General features: G+C 44.3%; 1 protein-coding gene across 1 annotated transcript in view; it reads right to left on the reverse strand.

Annotated features, from left to right (window-relative positions):
- LOC128834717 (dermatan-sulfate epimerase) overlaps positions 1-19,660 on the reverse strand; it is a 293,933-nt gene that overhangs the window by 72,677 nt on the left and 201,596 nt on the right. The window lies entirely within an intron of this gene.

Genomic DNA, 19,660 nt, shown 5'->3' on the forward strand with positions numbered 1-19,660 from the left:
GTATTACAAAAACAAGAGGGAACTTGCAGTTTTATTCCTGCCACCTCTTCCTCTCCCTCCCCCCCAATTATGCAATATTTTAGTATTTTCTTGTTTGGGTAAATTATGTGTTTGTGAAAAAGGTCTGGATTGAGCATTTTACAAAGTGAAATCTAGCGGTACTTTTTCTCTAAGGAACAGATTTCTCCACAGATTGGGCAGTGAGAGGGAATCTTTCTACATATTTAGATAATGGCATACAGTGTACGCTTATAAAGTTTGCTGATGATACCAAGCTGGGAGGGGTTACCAGGTTTGTCTGATGAGATGCTCATTGTTCAGGTTTGCACTACCCTCTAGATATCTACTAATTTTTCTCATATTATTTGTTCCATTATTTTACAAGCGGTAAAAGTCAGATTTAAGGGATGGTAACAGCCAGGTGACTTAATTCTTATATTTATTTATTGTTTAAAATCAGCACTGCTTTTGCATTATGGAAGAGAGAGAGAGGAAATCTGGCTTCAGTTTCTGACTGCCACCCACCCACTTGCTGGATGGCACTGGGAAAATCACAACATCTCTGTCCCTCATTTTCCTCCTGAGGTTAATGGTCAGTAAGAAGTAGATCCTGCAGACACTCATTTTTGTCCTTTCAGCTCAGATTGCCCAAAGGATGCCAGTTAGTGCCAATGGTGATGGTGGTTTTTGCAATGTGAACTAGGAACTGGACTGCAATTTACTTTCATTTTATTATTTATCCAGACGAGGGTTGAGGTAATGAAATCCTCTTTCATTTCACTGTGTTTGCTTAATTGAGAAAAGGGGATACATTTCTGGGAAAACCAACAGAAGATATTTTATCATGACTCTATATGTCTCTCTTCTTTACTCCCAAATCAGCTGTGGTAAGTGCAAAGTTCAAGTGAACTGTGAAGAACACTGCTTACTCTGTAAATAACTTTAGCAACTTGATCATTACCATGAACCAACTAACTAACTAATGACAGCATTCACACATTTTAAGGTCAAATTGTGATAACCTAGTCTGACCTCCTGAATAACGCAGGCTACAGAACCTCACCCAGTCATTTCTGCATTCCCATACTTAGTTTACTTAGAAAACATGGAGTATAATACAGTAATAGTGCTGCAAATGCCATGGTAATGATTAAGTTTTTAATAGTGATCACTGTAAGTGAAATTCCACTTATTAAGATGGAAACGTTCATTACAGTACCTAGGCTCCGCTGCTAACATATTTTAGATCAGCATTTTTCAAACCGTGGGTCATGACCCAGTGCTGGGTCGCGGCATGTCAGATACTGGGTCGCCTTGCTCTGGTCAGCACCGCTGACCAGGATGTTAAAAGTCCCATCGGCAGTGCTGCCTACCTAAGGCAGGCTAGTGCCTACCTTTTCCAACACTGTGCTGCACCCCAGAAACGGCCAGCAGCGGGTCCGGATTCTAGGCAGGGGGGCCACAGGACTCCATGTGCTGCCCCTGCCCCGAGCACCGGCTGCGCACTCCCATTGGCCAGTTCTGGTGAACCGGCCAATGGGAACTGGGGGCGGGGGGGGAGCAGTGCCTGCGGGTGTGACTGATGTGGAGCCGTTTGTGCACCTCTGCCTAGGAGCCGGATCTGCTGCTGGCCGCTTCCGGGGCACAGTGTGGTCCACAGTGCCAGGACAGACAGGAAGCCTGTCTCTGCACCCCAGCCAGGGCCGGCTCTAGGATTTTTGCCGCCCCAAGCAAAAAAATTTTTGGCTGCCCCCCTTTTTTTTGTGGCCTCCTGCCCCCGGCTTTGCCCCAACTCCACCCCTTCCCCAAATCGCCAGCCCTGCCTTCTCCCCTGGGTATGCCGCATTCTTCCCCCTCCATTGCTTCCTGCGGGGCCCCCCGCGACCTCCTGCTGTAACTCACCTCCGCTCCGCCTGCTCCCCTGGGCGCGCTGCCGCTCCGCTTCTCCCCCTCCCTCTCAGGCGAGGGACGGGGGAGAAGCAGAGCAGCGGTGCATTCAGGGGAGCAGGCGGAGCGGAGGTGAGCTAGGGTGGGGGCGCAGGAAGTAACGGGGGGGTAGAGGAACCGCTCCCCGCTCCAGCTCACCTCCGCTCCACCACCGCCGCCTCCCCCGAGCATCCCCCCGCGCGGCTTCTCCTCCCTTCCAGCCTTGCTACGCGAAACAGCTGTTTAGCATGCGGCAAGCCTGGGAGGAAGGGGGGAGAAGCAGAGCGGCAGTGGTGCGCTCAGGGGAGCGGGTGGAGGCGAGCTGGGGCGGCAGGGATACTTTTTCCCCATGCCCCGGAGTCGGTGCCTATGATGGCCGGTGCCAGAATGCTGCCCCTAGAAATGTGCCGCCCCAAGCACCTGCTTGTTTTGCTGATGCCTGGAGCCGGCCCTGACCCCCGCTGCACTGCTGCCCGGGAGCTGCCCAAGGTAAGCCTGCGCCCCAACCCCGCATCTCAATCCTCTGCCCCAGCCCTGAGCCCCCCCCCATCTGGAGCCACCTCCTGCACCCCAAACCCTTCATTCCTGGCCAGAAAAAAGTTTTAAAACCACTGTTTTAGGTGATGCCAAGGGATACCACATTTATTAAGAGGTTGATAGGGATCTCTGAATCCTTATCAGTCACTTTGTGCTGGTACATCTCACAAACCAGTCAGATCAGAGTCACAGGCTGTTTATTTATTTTTATTTTTTTAAAGTTGTTGGAGTTGCAGCCCCATATCCACAGAGAAAGAAAGAGTATTATTCTGAGTGATTAGTAAAAGATTCAAGTAAATGCATAGAAGACAATTATAACCTAATCTAGACACAAAGCCTACTTGGGTAAACTTAAGTATTAAGTCTCAATCCTTTCTGAGATTTCCTAGGAATAACCTGGTATATTAAACCAAAATAATCTTAAATAAGCTCTGCAGATGGGAAGGTATTTTTCCAATGAAAAACACAGTCCGAGACAAAAACAGACTTTTTCTGAAGTATACGGAGGAAAGTTATGAATCATTTTGTACTATTGACCCATACAGGCAGAGCCAACATTTTTTAACCCTGCTACAGCAGCATTCCTCATGGGGAATAGAAAGCCGTTCAGAAAACAGAACTTCCTTCTCCTTTCCTTTTCTGAGGTCAATGCCATTCCAGTCAATAGAGCAAACAAAACTGTTACAACTTTAAATAGTTAACAGCAGGGGGAATTTGTAACTCCACCCAAAAATATCCTCCAGATTATTATACAGAAATCCCCATCAACTATATAGATACTTCAATGAACCCTTTAACTGTGGACTTTATTTTGGAAAAAGTAAAAAACCTGTCACTCTAACAGGAAATTATTAAATGAGGAAATCACTCAGGAAGGCCTTCAAAAGATTAATCAAAAGGCTGAATAGTGGCAAGTCCTGAAACCATTTACCCATACCATAGGGTTTTATCTCCAGGTGATATTATTATACAGATAGGGACAAATCCTCAGATGATGTAAATGGTCATAGTTCTAATGGAGCTATGATGAAGGTTTACACCAGCTGACAATCTGCCCCACATAGTGCCACCTTTGCTTAGATTTAAAAGTTGTTGAAGAAAAGGTGGAAAATATTCCATTTTTAAATAAAAATGAGTTTGAAGACAAAAGTAGTAAATGGTGTTACTGGAATAACATGCTTAGCTGAACTGTCATTGCAGAATGAGGGAACTTCCAAATGATCTACTGGGAGCTGTATGCAGAGTTGTTGTAGTTGTGTTGGTCCCAGGATATGAGAGACAAGGTGAGTGAAGTAATATCTTTTATTAGACCAACAAAAATTGGTCCAATAAAAGATATTACTCCACCCACCTTCTCTCTACTGGGAGTAGTCTTTCTACATGTAAAATATAGCATGGATGGGTCTTTTCAAACACCAAACTTCTTCATTTCCATGAATTAGAGGCGCTACTTCTGTTTCATAACACTCAAAGAGTTATAGCATTCCAGTGGCAAAAAGCAAAATCAGAAATGGATTTATCTGATGTCGATTATTTCTCTTCAGCAGGTTCCAGTGCTGATTTTCCTAAACAGGAGATCAGGTGTCTGCCCTGTTAAAACAAAGCTTCTGAAACACTGAAGTCAGCAAGAGTGAAACATTCTTTCTATCAGCTATGACAGTCACCAGTGCTGCATGCACACCCTTATACTGAAAAGTAAAAAAGTAGGGGGAGAGTGGACAAAGGGGGAGCAAATCAGATTTCCTAGCAGTTAAGGAAAAACATGCCAGATGCAAACAAAGTTCTTCCTAATTTTTTAATGAATCAAAACACAAAGAAATTGAAGAAAAAAATGTTTTGGCACCCTCCCCGAAGTGATATGCAGGCTAGAAAATATCACTATGGATTTTCATAATCAATGTGTAAGTATCCTTTGAAAGATATCTCTCTGTGCTACTTATATGGCTCTCATCACCTCAGTATCTGAATGTCTCACAATAAGTAATGGATTTTATCCTCAACATCCCTGTTACGTACAGAAGTGCTATTATCCTCATTTTACAGACAGGGAAATGAGGTCCAAAGTAGGTTAAGGCCCAGACCCTAAGTGCCTAAAGCCCTTTTGAAAATTAGATGTAGGTTCCTAAATCAGTTAGGCACCCCAACACTGAGAGCAGCAATGCTTAAATACCTTTAAAAATCTGAGTCCAAAGGCAGGTCCACACTACCGCTTAAGTCAGTCTAACTTACATCGCTCAGGGGTGTGAAAAAGACATTTCCCCCCGAGCGACACAAGTTACAGTGACCTATTGCAATTATCTGCAACCACCCTCCTCACAGCAGAGACACTCTTCTCTAGACCCCTAACTGTGCACTTCCCCAATGCAGACCCCACAATTTTGACACTCATTTACCCATCTTTCCATCCCAGGCAGACACCCCCATTTTGTCTCCTTCTCCAATTTGAGCAGGCAAGCATTCAGCCTTATTTTCCCCACTTAAGTGCTGGTCCTGGGTGCAGGTATGTTCCTCATGCAGTTGCATCTGCTGGTGTGTTCCCTATTTAGGGCAAGTATCCCAATGCTAGACTCATATATGCCCTCCTTCCCTGCCTACCTGTCTGCTGCTGCTGCTCCTCTTTGAAACATGCTGATGCCAGACATGTTTTGGATATTGGATGTTCCACAATCCATAGTATAGTAGTATGCTAGGTTCTCACACTTCAAGGAGAAGACAATGACCAGCCAGCAGCAGAAAGGTAGAATTGAATGGGAGTGCAGTCAAGTGGCAGGAGATTATTAAAATGTACACCAGCCAGGCAAAAATGCAGACTATTTGTCAGTCAGAACAGGATGCCTTCAGCATTTGAAGCATCCTGGGTAAGTCCAGCCTGAACATGATACCACATGTTGGTTTGGATGTCTCCTTTTGACATGTAATGCAAGACAACCAAACACGGAAATGGCGGGGTGACGGGATATGGAAATAAGACAGACAGCCAAGCACCATATTTAGCTTCTGTTTTTCTCTCCAAAGATGTACTGTGGGGAAAAAGGTGGAATGGCCAAGGAGCAGACTGGTCCAAAAGGAACAGTCTCCCTCACACTTTCCATCTCCTATGTAATTCAAATTCTGTGCAGATGATGAGGTTTAGTCAAGAGATACATTTCTTCAGTATATTTCTTGTTTAGGATATATATAAATTAAAAGAGAAATTGAAATTAACTAATATAACTAAATATAGAATAAAATGAGTCAAACAAAAATTATAAAATAACATTCTCTTAATGATCTGTATGGTAAAAAAAAAAGCACGGAGAGAGGAAAGTTCTTTAGAAACCTTGTGTATTTCTATCTTTATCTGACTTTAAATGCTTGAATGAGTCAGCCTGTAGAACTACCTAACAAGGTTTTAATGGCGGACACTAAAAACTCAGCTGCAGGCACTAAGGCAGTGTCTGAGCATCGAGGGGGTGGGGAGAGAAATGAAGTTGAAGGTTTGAAACCTAAGGCCAGGTCTACACGTGGAAGGCTTTGCAGGTACACTACACTGGCACAGCGCTCCTAGTATGGTTCCAACTCATACCAGCAAAAGAGTGATATAGATTATTTCAGCCCACCCCCAAGCAAAATAATCTTTATCAGCAATTGCACCGTTTGTCAGTAGAACTGCATCTACGCTAGGACCTTTTGCCACCACGCCTCATCTCACCGCTCACTGACATATCAATGCTGCAAAAGATTATAACCCACACCTGGCCTAAGTAAGAGTTTCACTGTTCCATGGGATTGTTAGTGGACTTTGTCTTGCTGGAGATGGATGAAGCTGGAGAAACTGCAAGCAGACAATCTGTAAACTTCAGGTGGGATGCCGTGTGGATACAGATTGACAGTCAACTTCTGGTCAGGGGCCAGAGCACAGGTAGACGGCAAAGTGGTATACAGGTATGAATGTCCAGGGGGCTTACGGGAAAGAACTGGAAGACCATAACATCTGGATTGCTGTGACTGCCTGTGACTGTATATTTTTATTGCAGTTACCTCAAAGTAGCAATACATGTTAAAAGGTACCTTGCGTTCTTCCCTTCAGCTCAGGGAGTGGTGGCTGCCTTGCCTTGTGGCAGTGATAGAGGCTGTGGATGTGTGAACACAGAGCATGTTAAGGGAAAAAACAGTAGCTGAGCATGAGTTAAGTCTGCACTGAAGACTTAATTGTAGAAAGTAATTGTAACAGAGTGGCAGACCCTGTCAGCAGGAGTTGGAACCCTGCTGGGAAATTCTGATTGATTCTTATTCACTGATTGGGGCAGGTGGGGTTCATTAATGCTACCCTGGATATAAGGGAAGTAGGAGTAGACTGCTAGATTGTGACTGAGAAGCCATAAAGGGAGAAATGAGCCATGACTGGGAGAAGCTTTGTCCTCGAGTTGTTTTGAGTTATCTTGTTAATCAAGGAGGGGCAGGCTGAATACCAACCCACAGTATGTACGTTCTATGATAGGACGGGATAAAGGCTGTAACCATTTCCAGTAAAATTTTAGGATACTGAGAAAAACAATTCTTCAAGTCTGGTTAAAGGATATGCACCATCCTACTGCTCTGGGATCCAGTCAGGACCCAATTACAGCCTGAAAATGAAATTATACTGCCTGAGTTGAAGAATAACATTACAGTGGAAATAACTGAGTGGTTCTCCCTCCTTAATGAGTTGCTCATATGTTTACCCCTTTAATCATTTAGAGGTGGCTATGCTTTGACATGTCACAGTGCAGAAGAAAGATTACAGGAACATTTCTGTCAGTCATTGGCGAGGAAGTAATCTTTAGGGTTATGCATGATTTGATAAGAACTCCAAGGGCACAAGTCAATACATCTATATGGAGCCAAAAGGATTTAATAAATCATAATACAAACAAAAGGAAACCTACTGTTTATGTTCAAAGTCATTCTCAAAGAATCATACCAAATAGTTCAACAATTTTCTTTAATAAGGACCCAAAGACTCTTTACAAGCCAGATTTAATGTACATTTGCTTTTATCAAAAAGCAGTTTATTGTGGTTTTCAGCACTAATTTTCATTTGAGAAAACAAATTTATTTTCTTTTAAATAGTAATCTGCAGTGTGGCACTCTTTATATCTCTCAAATCAAGACTACAACTACAACAATTCAAAACAGCCCTATATCACAGCTGATGCTTTTCAGTTCAGATGTATGCAAACAATGCTTCAGAGCAAGGTACTGGCAATATATTTAAAACACACAGCCCCTCTGCAGCAATTTCTTTTTTATGACAATTTAGCCACTTGTAGGAAAACCCCCACAGAGACATCAGAAATCTGAAACGATCCTGTTCACTAAACACATCATGTAATTTATTTAAAAAAGCCTTTCTTCCCTCAGTGCTTCCATTATAAAAAATAATCTTTCAGGATTTTCCATGGAAACTACCATTCAAGCATAAGAAAGGTCTAAATTTGCGCAACCTTTTTTTAAAGTTAGGTACAGGTCAATACTGTAGAGAAGCATTCTATCTTTGTACTTGGAGACTAAAAAATATACAGCTGAACCTCACTAATCTGCACTAATGACTGGGATACACTTCAGATTAATGGATTCTGCCAGTGAACGAGCAATTTATTTATCTAAGTATTTACAGGGCCTTCACATTGTAGTATCTGAGCAAGTACAGGCTTGTAACCCCACTGCAGGCACTGGAAAGACTCCCATTAATTTCAATGGACCTTAATTGAAGAAATGTAATTGAAAAAAATAGAACAAATGCCTCATAATATGTACTTTGTTTATGTTGACAACTGTAGTTTAGTCTTAATTATTTATGATAAATTTCTGAGTATACCAGTAAATAAATGGTAAAATTAATGACTTCTTTGCAATATGAGATCTCTCTAGACTACTCAGCTATTAAATATTTACTGAAGGAGAGATGTGGAACGGTTATTTTTTGGTGCAAAATATAGAATTGTGCAGATGTATGAGGTGCAATCTAGAATACTTCTACTATACGAGGTACATCTGTCTTCTGTTTTCTATCGCACCCATAAGTTGCAGCTCTAAGCAGAAACATGAGCTTCTTTGACACGGTTCAGTGGCAATTTTATCATCACATTTACACAACAAGCAGAGTGACCCCCCTAGACCCTTTGCATATTTTGGGAGACAGAATATACCCCCTTCGGCATCTTTAAAGAGATGGCTTTGACAAATTATACCACCAACTGGGATCTTGCTCTTCCATCAGTTAATTGTAATAATGATAAGGCATGAAGGAATACTTATGCACTTACATGGGCACAGCATGACTGGATTTTAGATGGTTTGTTAGATTTCCAAATATATGCATTATCCTCCTAAACCCAAATGAGAATGGATTTGAAATGTGTGTCTGAATATAAAATAATGTTTGCATTTTAAAAGAACAGCTATAAAATGTAAAATAAAGGTTACACCCAGAAAATATCTAGGTTTTCCACTAATTTTTCTTTAAACCACACCTATTTTAAAGCTTCCAGGTGGTTCATTCTCTTGTTCCTTGTCTGTAGCAGTACTCCCAACCTCAAGCATTCAAAAGTTATGAGACAGGCCCCAAAATCTTGAGATTGGCCTAAATTCTGAGATTTTGTAAAAACTAATAAATGTTGAGTTCTTTTTATTTGGCTTCTGGGCTTGGGGCCTTTAGGTTTCACATTTTCAAGCTTTTCTCTGCAACCATGAGAGCTAGAAATTTTTTAAAAAGCGTGAGTGAGTGAGAGAACTCAGTCTCAGACTCTTATATAATCACAGGATTCCAGGAGCTAGGGCTATAAGAAAAATGTCAAATATAAGGAGATTCACAATAAAATCATGACAGTTTATATCACTGCTGTAGACCTTGGGGCCAAGAAAAATATTAGTCTCCTGGTCAAATTAAAAACAGTGACATTGGCACTACTAATGGTTTGGTATTTAGTGGCCTTTTGAAATAAGAAAATACTTCGCTTGAAAGTAATATATTGTTTAGACCTGACATCCTCCATATATAATACCGGCTATTGTTGATGGAATAGCTACACTGAACAGGACATGTATATATTTAAATGGATAATGGGTAACATGATCAAAAGTCAACAGCAAAAAGTGAGAATGAGAGACCCCCTCACACCACACAAGATGTCAGAGCCATATTTTCTAAGTGACTGAAACACAGCCTCTGAAAAAGGAGGTGATATTTTACACACCCAGGTTTATGCAAAACCTCAGACATGCAAAGCCTCTAATCTGTATGTACAAACTGGTATGCAAAACTGTACATATAATTTTGGAGGCTGCTTTTGAAAATATGGCCGCCACCATTCTTCTATTTGGAGAATATGAACGGAAACTGACGGAGATCGAAATTGAGGAAGGACACAAAGAGCACGGACTGTAGGGCTGGCCTCCTGGTTAAGGGACTTGTCTACAAGTCACTTAACCTCTGTGTGATTCAGTTTCCACATCTTCAGAATACTTCCCTACCTACTAGGGGAAGCAAGTGAGAATTAGCTCATAGAAGTGATTTCAGCCCCTTTGAGCTGAGCTGCTATATAAGTATAATTATTTTTTATCTCAGTTCCCCTTTACTTTATCAAAGGTACAATTCAGAATGCAACTCTCCTATTTAGTTGACTTCCTTAAAAATGCTTAAAAGTCAAGATGATAATATCTTAAAATAATACTTATTTCACTTTCACAGTTTTATTTCAGTTTCATTGCAAACTGAAATAGATACATGGGGCTCACCACATAATACTATTTTTATTTATTTATTTTTGTCTTCTGGGCAATTCTAACAATAAACAAAGTTTAGGTTGGCTATTAGGAAAAACTTTTTCACTAGGAGGGTGAAGCACTGGAATGGGTTACCTAGGGAGGTGGTGGAATCTCCATCCTTAGAGGTTTTTAAGGTCAGGCTTGACAAAGCCTTGGCTGGGATGATTTAGTTGGGGATTGGTCCTGCTTTGAGCAGGGGGTTGGACTAGATGACCTCCTGAGGTCCTTTCCAACCCTGATAGTCTATGATTCTTTGTTTTATGATTAAGGAATATTAAGACAGGTGTCCTATTTTAAGAGGCAATGATAGTATCAGCTAAAATCCAAAGGCAGAGAATCTTTTCTTTCTTAACCAATGAGCAACCCAGATTATTGCTGAAGAGAATGGGATGTTCATACTATTATCTGCTGTCATTTTCAGACAGATGATTGGAGGAGCAACCAAAGATGCTCCACACTGAAGCTGGTACAAATGGTGGAAGACAGAATGGAAAAAACAAAAGTTACCTTTACTTAAAGTTAACATCTTAAAAAGCTAGTCTGAAAAAAGGGGAGAGTTGAAGGGAGAGGAAACGAGAATGGGAGGTATCTGAATCTGGAAGGAAATGTTTTAAGTAACATTTTATTTATACATAATAAAAATACCTAGCAATTCCTACTTTACAGATGGGGAAACTGAGGGTAAGTGGTACTGAGTCAGTGGTAGTGTCTACACTATGATAAAAACCATATGGCACCAAGTCTCAGAGCCCAGATAAGCTGACTTTGGCTTGCGGGACTCTGGCACTGGGACTATAAACCTGCAGCACAGATGTTCAGGCTCAGGTTGGAGCCTGGACTCTGAGACCTTCTCCCCTTGTGGGGTCTTATGTATGTCTATTGCAATTAAACACCTGCAGCTGGCCTGTGCCAGCTGACTCAAGCTCGGGCTAAGGGGCTGTTTAACTGAGGTGTAGATGTTCAGGCTTGGCTGGAGCCTGAGCTCTGGGACCCTGTGAGGGGAGCAGGTCCCAGAGTTTGGGTCCAGCCCAAGCCTAAATGGCTACACCACAATTAAACACCCTCTTAGCCCGAGTCCTGCAATACCAAGTCAGCTGGTATGGGCCAACTGCTGGTTTTTAATTAGTGTAGCCATGCGTTTAGACCCTAGGCTCTAGCCTGAACCCAAAAGTTTACCCTGAAATTTTATTGCACCGCAGCCGAAGCCCTGCGAGCCCGAGTCAGCTGACCTGGGCCAGCCATGTCCATGCCATGGGTCTTTTATCGCAGTGTAGACATACTCAGTATCACAACCAAGCTTAGAATTTAGAATTTCTGTCCCCACTGTTGAACTCACACCATGCCGCTGTCATTTAAAACCTCAGTATCTCTGAAGTGAGGATAGTGAAGTAAAAAGAACAATGATTTTTATTGAAATAGAAAGACAGCTATATAAGAGTATTATTATTATAAAATGGGGATAGAGATGAAGCAAAACTCTTTTAGAAGGAGATATGACACCATCACTGAAAGATGCCACCAGACTATTTTCTTCAGCAAAGGAATCATTTTATCTATTCAAACATACAACTAGCTTTATATTTTGATTGTATGGGATAAAGCAAAAGCTCTGACAGCAGCACCTACTTTAAAAGACCTTTCCTATAAATACTCTTTGATAAATGGCTCTTATAATGTAGCTATTTTGCTAACTGAGTACTGAACCGTTTACTTTTACATGTGTAAAATCTTTAGGTATAACTCCTAAAAGGCATAGTAGAGCTGGTCAAACCTATTTTGATGATAAAAATTGAAATTTCAAAGTTGCTGTTGTTTCAAAGTTTTCAAAACACAGCCATATTTCCCCCCCAATTTTTTCATGTTTTCCCAATTATTTTAAAAATTAAAAATGATAAAAAACATTATGGAAAATTTTCATTTACAAAAACCCTGTTATCGATAACATATTCAACAGGGTTTTTGATGAAAATTTAGAACCCCAAAAGCTTTTGTGATAAAATGTAAAATTTCAACAATGCTGACAGTTTTTGACGGAAAATTTTGTTTTGGTAAAAAAAGGTCATTTTTTTAAAGGAAAAAAAATTATTTAAAAAGTATCAACCAATTCTACTAAAATATTGTCCCTGTTCTGGATATAATGCTCACTATTTTAAAAAGACAAATGCAAAGTGCTCCACTTAGGAAGGAACAATCAGTTTCACACATACAGAATGGGAAGAGACTGTCTAGGAAGGAGTATGGCAGAAAGGGATCTCTAGGGGTTATAGTGGACCACAAGCTAAATATGAGTCAACAGTGTGATGCTGTTGAAAAAAAAGCAAACATGATTCTGGGATGCTCACAACACATCTGTTAGTGCAAGACACGAGAAGTCATTCTTCCACTCTACTCTGCGCTGGTTAGGCCTCAACTGGAGTATTGTGTTCAGTTCTGGGCACCGCATTTCAAGAAAGATGTGGAGAAATTGGAGAGGGTCCAGAGAAGAGCAAGAAGAATAATTAAAGGTCTAGAGAACACTACCTATGAAGGAAGGCTGAAAGAATTGGGTTTGTTTACTTTGGAAAAGAGAAGACTGAAAGGGGACATAATAGCAGTTTTCAGGTATCTAAAAGGGTGTCATAAGGAGGAGGGAGAAAACTTGTTCATTTTAGCCTCTAAGGATAGAACAAGAAGCAATGGGCTTAAACTGCAGCAAGGGAGGTTTAAGTTGGACATTAGGAAAAAGTTCCTAACTGTCAGGATGGTTAAACACTGGAATAAATTGCCTAGGGAGGTTGTGGAATCTCCATCTCTGGAAATATTTAAGAGTAGGTTAGATAAATGTCTATCAGGGATAGTTTAGACAGTATTTGGTCCTGCCATGAGGGCAGGGGACTGGACTCGATGACCCCTCGAGGTCCCTTCCAGTCCTAGAATCTATGAATCTATGAAAAAACAGTACACAAGTTTCTGGCAGAGTTGCCACTTCAGTTTGCCCTCTACTGGCCAGATGTGGCCCTTGCCTCAGTTTCCCATTGTCTTTTGGCCTACTCCAACTGCAAGTGTCCTGTCCCTTCAGCCAGACCACTCTGCAAAGTCTTGGTCCTTCCAAGGAGGCAAAATTCTTTATTGAAATCCAACTAAAAATGTGAGAACTGAATCTTTAGCCCCACCAGGCTCAACAGGCCTTGTCTTCCTCACAGGCACAGTTCAGCCTTCATAGTCTTTCCCCATGACTCAGCATTTGCTCTTGTGCCTCAAACAACCCCAATAGCCAGGGGCTGGCCCACTCCTCCCCTCCCACAGGAGTTCAGGCAGGCTGAAGCTCATCAGGTTACCTGCCTCCAATCAGGCTTCCAACTCACCCTGTCTGCTCTTCTCTCCTTTCCACTTCTCAGCCTTCCCTCAGGCTGCTTCTCAGAGAGAAGACACTCCCCATCTCCTCTCTTCTGGGTCTCCTGACTCCAGCTAAGCTCACCTTGCTCTTTATGGAAATCTCCAGCTCTCCCCCAGCAGCTGGGTCTGATATCTAAGTTGAGCCATGTGAGCTCCAGGCGATTAGGATCAGCTGGTGGTGAGGGAGGGTAGCTGATCTGTCACAGGCTGAACCCTTAAAGGCCAGCCAGCCTGTGACAAAGTCATTCTCTGGATTTCCATGAACATTTCTGTCAGATCTTTGCGTTTAAATGATAATGTCCTTCAGGCATGGCCGATGTGTTTGTGACATGACAGGAACAAGCATACTGGTGAGGAAAAAGAAAGCACTCCAGAGCACATCAACCGTGTATAGCTGGTCGTCTAGCTAGTTATTCCAAAACAAATGCAGCAAAACCAGAACTTATAATCTCTGCCAAAAAATCAAGGTTAGGCCAGCCAAGACAAACAAGACTTACACAGCTTGTCCTAAAGTCAGTCAGACAAGTCACTGCAGTGGGGTCAGGACCTCCCCAACATCAAATTATGAATGGACCTTTTAAAAACTCTCTCTTTGAAGAAGTGTATAAAGTTCTTATACAGCTCTACTTATCCTCTACTATAATGTGCACAGTTACAAGTTTAAAAATGTTGGTTCTGATTTTTCCCTTAGCTCATGTGCCTGGGTTACATCTTAGCCTCCAGAGTCATCATTTCCCTAATATTTATCACATTGAGGGAACGCTCCATGACACACAATTCTTCCGCCCCATGTGGCCAGGATCCAGATACCACAGAGAACCCTCTGCAGTAGGGTGACCAGATGTCCCGATTTTATAGGGACAGTCACGATTTTTGGGTCTTTTTCTTATATAGGCTCCTATTACCCCCCACCCCCGTCCTGATTTTTCACACTTGCTGTCTGGTCACCCTACTCTGCAGTGTTGAGAATCCACAGGTGGAGAAGGCCTGGGAGAGGGAGAGTCAGTGTGCAATGCACTGCCCTCTAAGGCCTGCAAAGCAGCCTTAACCTTTGTGCTGTCCCCCACCATCTGAAGTGGGAAATCTCCCTTCAAGACTTTGCCAGCCCAGGAAAAAGAGCTGTGTTTTCAGGGAACTGGAGTGGGGAAAGTAGCCCCAAAACAGGGCCGACCCAGCAGATTTCCCCTGGACCCATGGCATCCAAAGGCAAAAATGCTGTCAAAGGGTACGCAAACCCTACCCACTAGACTGAATCAGGGAAAACTCTGTGAGGGGAACTTCACGGAGGTTTCCTTTCCCTTAGTTCTTTTCATGGCTAGAGGTAATTGGGCCACTTAACTTTGGAATGATAGAAACTTTGCCTGCAGCAAGGATAGAATATAATTAAGTTACATTGTATTGGGCTAATTGTTTTGTAATATCCTTATAATGTAGCTGCATTCTCAGAATATACTGGCACAGAACAGAACTATTCAGTGGTATCTTTAGCTGATTACTAAACATTATCGCCCTTTGTAAGTGTGAGTAGTAATTCAGCCTATGTGCTGGCAATGGCTGTAGAATTAACTTTGTTTGGCAACTCTGGGATTCTCTCTCAGGCCTTGACTACACTTGCAGATGTACAGCACTGTGAGTTAAACCTGACTTCGTGCAGCTGAGTAGGGAAAGTGCTGCAGTCTGTCCACACTGACAGCTGCCCAGCGCACTGTCGTGGCCACATTTGCGGCAATTGCAGTGCATTATGGGTAGCTATCCCACAGAGCACCTTTTCCCATTCTGGCGCCGTAGGTTGTGGGAAGGGGGTGTGGGTGCGGGAGATTCTGGGTCCTGTCCCAATGCCCCGTGATGCATCGCTTCGCATCCCAGAAATCCCTTTGTTTCCGTCCACCTTTGGCGCCATCTTTCAACAGTTTCTGTGCAGCGCGATCTGTCTGCAGGAAATGGAGTCTGAACTGCTGAGGCATATGCTGATGAGTCTCGCCAGCACGTCACGTTTGGCTGTCGAACTATTCTTTAAGATCCAAAGTGACAGTGAGAGTGAGGGTTGGGAGTCCAACAATGCTATCGAGCCGCGTAACGCATATGATACGAAATTGCTTGTGGTATTCACGAACATGCTCAGCACCGTGGAACGCCGCTTTTGGGCTCGGGAAACAAGCACCGAGTGGTGGGATCACATCGTCATGGAAGTCTGGGATGACGAGCAGTGGCTGTAGAACTTTCGGATGAGAAAAGCCACTTTCATGGGACTGTGTGAGGAGCTCGCCCCCACCCTGCGGCGCAAGGACACGAGATTGAGAGCTGCCCTGCCAGAGGAGAAGCGGGTGGCTATTGCAATCTGGAAGCTGGCAACTCCAGACAGCTACCGGTCGGTCGCAAACCAGTTTGGAGTGGGAAAGTCGACCGTTGGAATCGTGTTGATGCAAGTTTGCAAGGCCATTAATCACATCCTACTCAGAAGAACCGTGACTCTGGGTAACGTGCAGGAAATAGTGGATGGCTTTGCACAAATGGGTTTCCCTAACTGTGGAGGGGCGATAGATGGGATGCACATTCCTATTCTGGCACCACCCCACCTAGGATCTGAGTATGTTAATCGGAAGGGGTATTTCTCTATGGTTCTCCAGGTGCTTGTGGATCACCGTGGGCGTTTCATTGACATTAACACAGGCTGTCCCGGAAAGGTGCATGACGCACGCATCTTTCGGAACACTTGGCTGTTCAGGAAGCTGCAGGCAGGAACTTTTTTCCCAGAGCGGAAGATCACGATAGGGGAAGTTGAAATGCCCATTGTGATCCTTGGAGATTCCGCTTACCCATTAATGCCGTGGCTCATGAAACCCTACACAGGGAGCCTTGACAGCAGCAAGGAACGGTTCAACTACAGGCTGAGCCGGTGCCGAATGACTGTGGAGTGTGCCTTTGGCCGTTTAAAGGCCCGCTGGCGATCTCTGTATGGGAAGCTGGACTTGGCCGAAAACAGCATCCCCGCGGTTATATCCGCGTGCCGTGCCCTCCATAATATTTGTGAAGGGAAGGGTGAAAGCTTCACTCAGGCATGGACCTCCGAGGTTCAACACCTGGAGGCTGAATTTGCACAGCCAGAGAGCAGGGCTATTACAGGAGCCCAGCGCGGGGCTGCAAGGATTATGGATGCCTTGAGGAAGCAATTTCAGGCTGAAAACCAGCAGTGATATCTGGTGCCCTGCACGGGAGTGAAGTGCAGTAGTTCCAATCTTTAGGAATCAGTGTTTGCTAAGCAGACAAGCAGATTTGCAGTGCCTGTTTATTTCCTGGGCTAAAGAGTCTTTTACTTTATGCAATAATAAAGAATGTTTTCAAACCCAAAGAATCCATTTATTGAAAAGAAAAAAAAAATATTTATTGAAAAGAAACAAGGGGGTGGAGTGGGGAATGGTACAATCACAGATTCGTGTATGTCCTGTCTGGTGTGCTGTGCAGTGAGTGCTGCACTTCAGGACAGCTATACTGCATGGTGATGGGGGTTGAGTGCAGAGGGTAAGGGTCGTGGTTTTCAGGGCTGGGTGGTGAAGTTACTGGTGTTGGAGGCAGCGGGTGGCGTGAAGAACACAGAAGTTGGGGAAAGTGGGTTGGAGGTGACAGTGGGGCACAACAGAAAGAGTTTTGGGACAAGGGCTGGGGGGGAGGTGGCGTTAGCGGTACTGCTCCTCTTTCTGCATGGCTACCAGCTCCTGGATAGCGTCTGCCTGGCGCTCCAGGATACTTATGAACCTATCAGTGCTTTGCTGCCGGTGCGCTGCGTTTTCCTGGCGGATCCTGCTTTCTCTCTCCCTCCAGTTCTGTGCTTTCTCATTCTCTTTAATAGATTGCCACATCACTTCTTGCAGCATGTCTTCTTTGCTTTTTCGCGGTCTCTTCCTGCGTCTTTGCAGTCTCTGAGCAGGCGATAAGAGGGACGGCTGAGGTCTCAAGGTTGATGCAGCTGTATAGGCAAAATGCAACATTTAACAGAGGCAGCATTGTTTATACCAGACAGAGTAATGATTCCCCCCGCACTTAAGGAGTAGAAAACACACAGGGTCTACACAATAGCATAATTTTTCTGTCCGAAACAGAGCACACATATCCAATGGGAGCCTCAAAATGGTGAATAAGGGGGACTGATTGTTTCAGGGCTGCACTGTCCTCTGGGTTTCTGTGCCTTGGGGAGAGCCAACAGCTTCAGGGGGCACCTACACTGAACACTGTCCCAACATTTTCCACAGGAGTTCGTCCTGGATGATATCTCACTGCTGAGGGTGACCTGGGAAGCAAGGGAGGGTCTTCTACTGCAATGTGGCTTCTGCCCTGGCCCATATGTAGCTTGCCTGTGTGCAGCAATGGTCCCCCCGCCCCTCGTGGCACAGTGGCGCAGGGACGTTAGCCTGGCTGGGACAAGGACCACGGTGACTCTCCCGATAAACCTGCGCAAGCGCATTGCACACGTTCTGGATGAGACATTCGAGGAGATTACCGAGGCCGATTACTGCGATGTGATAAACCACATCAATGCACTAATCCGCACCTAGTCATGCATGCCTAATCCTCCTCTCCCAAAGTGCCCGCACTGAAAAAATTCCTTCCCGAAAAAAAAAAAAACCGCTTACCGGGAACCCGCTCTTCTGTTTGTCCTCCACCAAGTACCGGCCGCTGCGACTGGCTACCTTCCTCCTGGCTCGAGAAGAGCCCCTGGCTGCATGGCTCCAGGGATTCTGGGGTGTCTCCATCCACCACCATCACTCCCGTTTTCCTCCTCTTTTTCCTCCCCCCCCCCACCGGCTCTGAAGTGTCCATGGTGGTGCTCGGAGGGGAGGTGGGGTTAACCCCAAGTATAGCATCCAGCTCTTTGTAGAATCGGCAGGTCACGGGGGGAGCACCCGAGCGGCCGTTTGCGTCGCGGGCTTTGCGGTAGGCACTCCGCAGCTCCTTCACTTTAATCCTGCACTGCAGGGCGTCCCGGTCATGGCCCTTTTCCATTATGTCTTTTGATACCTTCCTTAAGGTATCGTAATTCCTACGGCTGGAGCGCAGCTGGGACTGGACAGCTTCCTCCCCCCAAACACTGATGAGGTCCAGCAACTCGCCATTGCTCCGTGCTGGGGCTCGCTTGGTGCGTGGAGGCATGGTCACCTGGAAAGATTCGCTGATAGCACTCCACGCCACGCCGGGCTGAGCAAACAGGAAGGGGATTTTTAAAATTCCCGGGGAATGTCAAGGGTGGGTCACATGGTTGGTTACCTGAGGCCAGGGCAGTAGAGTTTGAACTCATGACCAGAGTGGCTAGAACAGGCATTGTGGGATACTGCCGAATAATTCTGGAGGCCATTCACAGCGCATTGGGCGGCCACACTGGCGCTGCAGCGCTGCAGCGGCAGCGCTGCACTTGCTATTCCTCTCGGAGAGGTGGAGTACATGCAGCGCTGCAACCACGGAGATACAGCGCTGCAAATGCCTTGCCAGTGTGGATGGGGAGTGAGTTATAGCGCTGGGGGCGGCTTTACAGCGCTGCAACTCGCAAGTGTAGCCAAGGCCTCAGACTAGTTATTCTTTCATTTTATGCATGAAATAGACTCAACACTGAGCCAAGAGGCTTTTAAATGGTGCACTTTTTGAATTAATCATAACACTTATTCAATGACCTATGTACTCCTTTAAGATATGAAGAGTTAAGAGTATTCAGCATGGAAATTGAATGGGTTAGACTAGGACTGGTAATGGAAGAAGAACTCTTCACCACTACTAGTAGGTCATCAACCTTTTGAATCCAGCTCAAGTCTACTGTGAATGCAAAGTTATTCATATAAGATGCTGCTTGGTTAACAAAATGAAATGAGTTAGTGGTCTCAGTCCAGATTCTGTTAGGCACGTGATAATATCAAAAATCCACCAAAACTGGCACCCTTGTTGGCAGTCTCAATAGACAGACAGATGGTTGCATGAACCTCGAGTCTGCCTCTCATCTCCAGAGAGGTAGCCCTTTTAGGTCAGGGTTAAAGCATACTGCCACTGCTGG

This window comes from Malaclemys terrapin, chromosome 3, assembly GCF_027887155.1.
Source record: "Malaclemys terrapin pileata isolate rMalTer1 chromosome 3, rMalTer1.hap1, whole genome shotgun sequence".
Taxonomy (NCBI): Eukaryota; Metazoa; Chordata; order Testudines; family Emydidae; genus Malaclemys; species Malaclemys terrapin.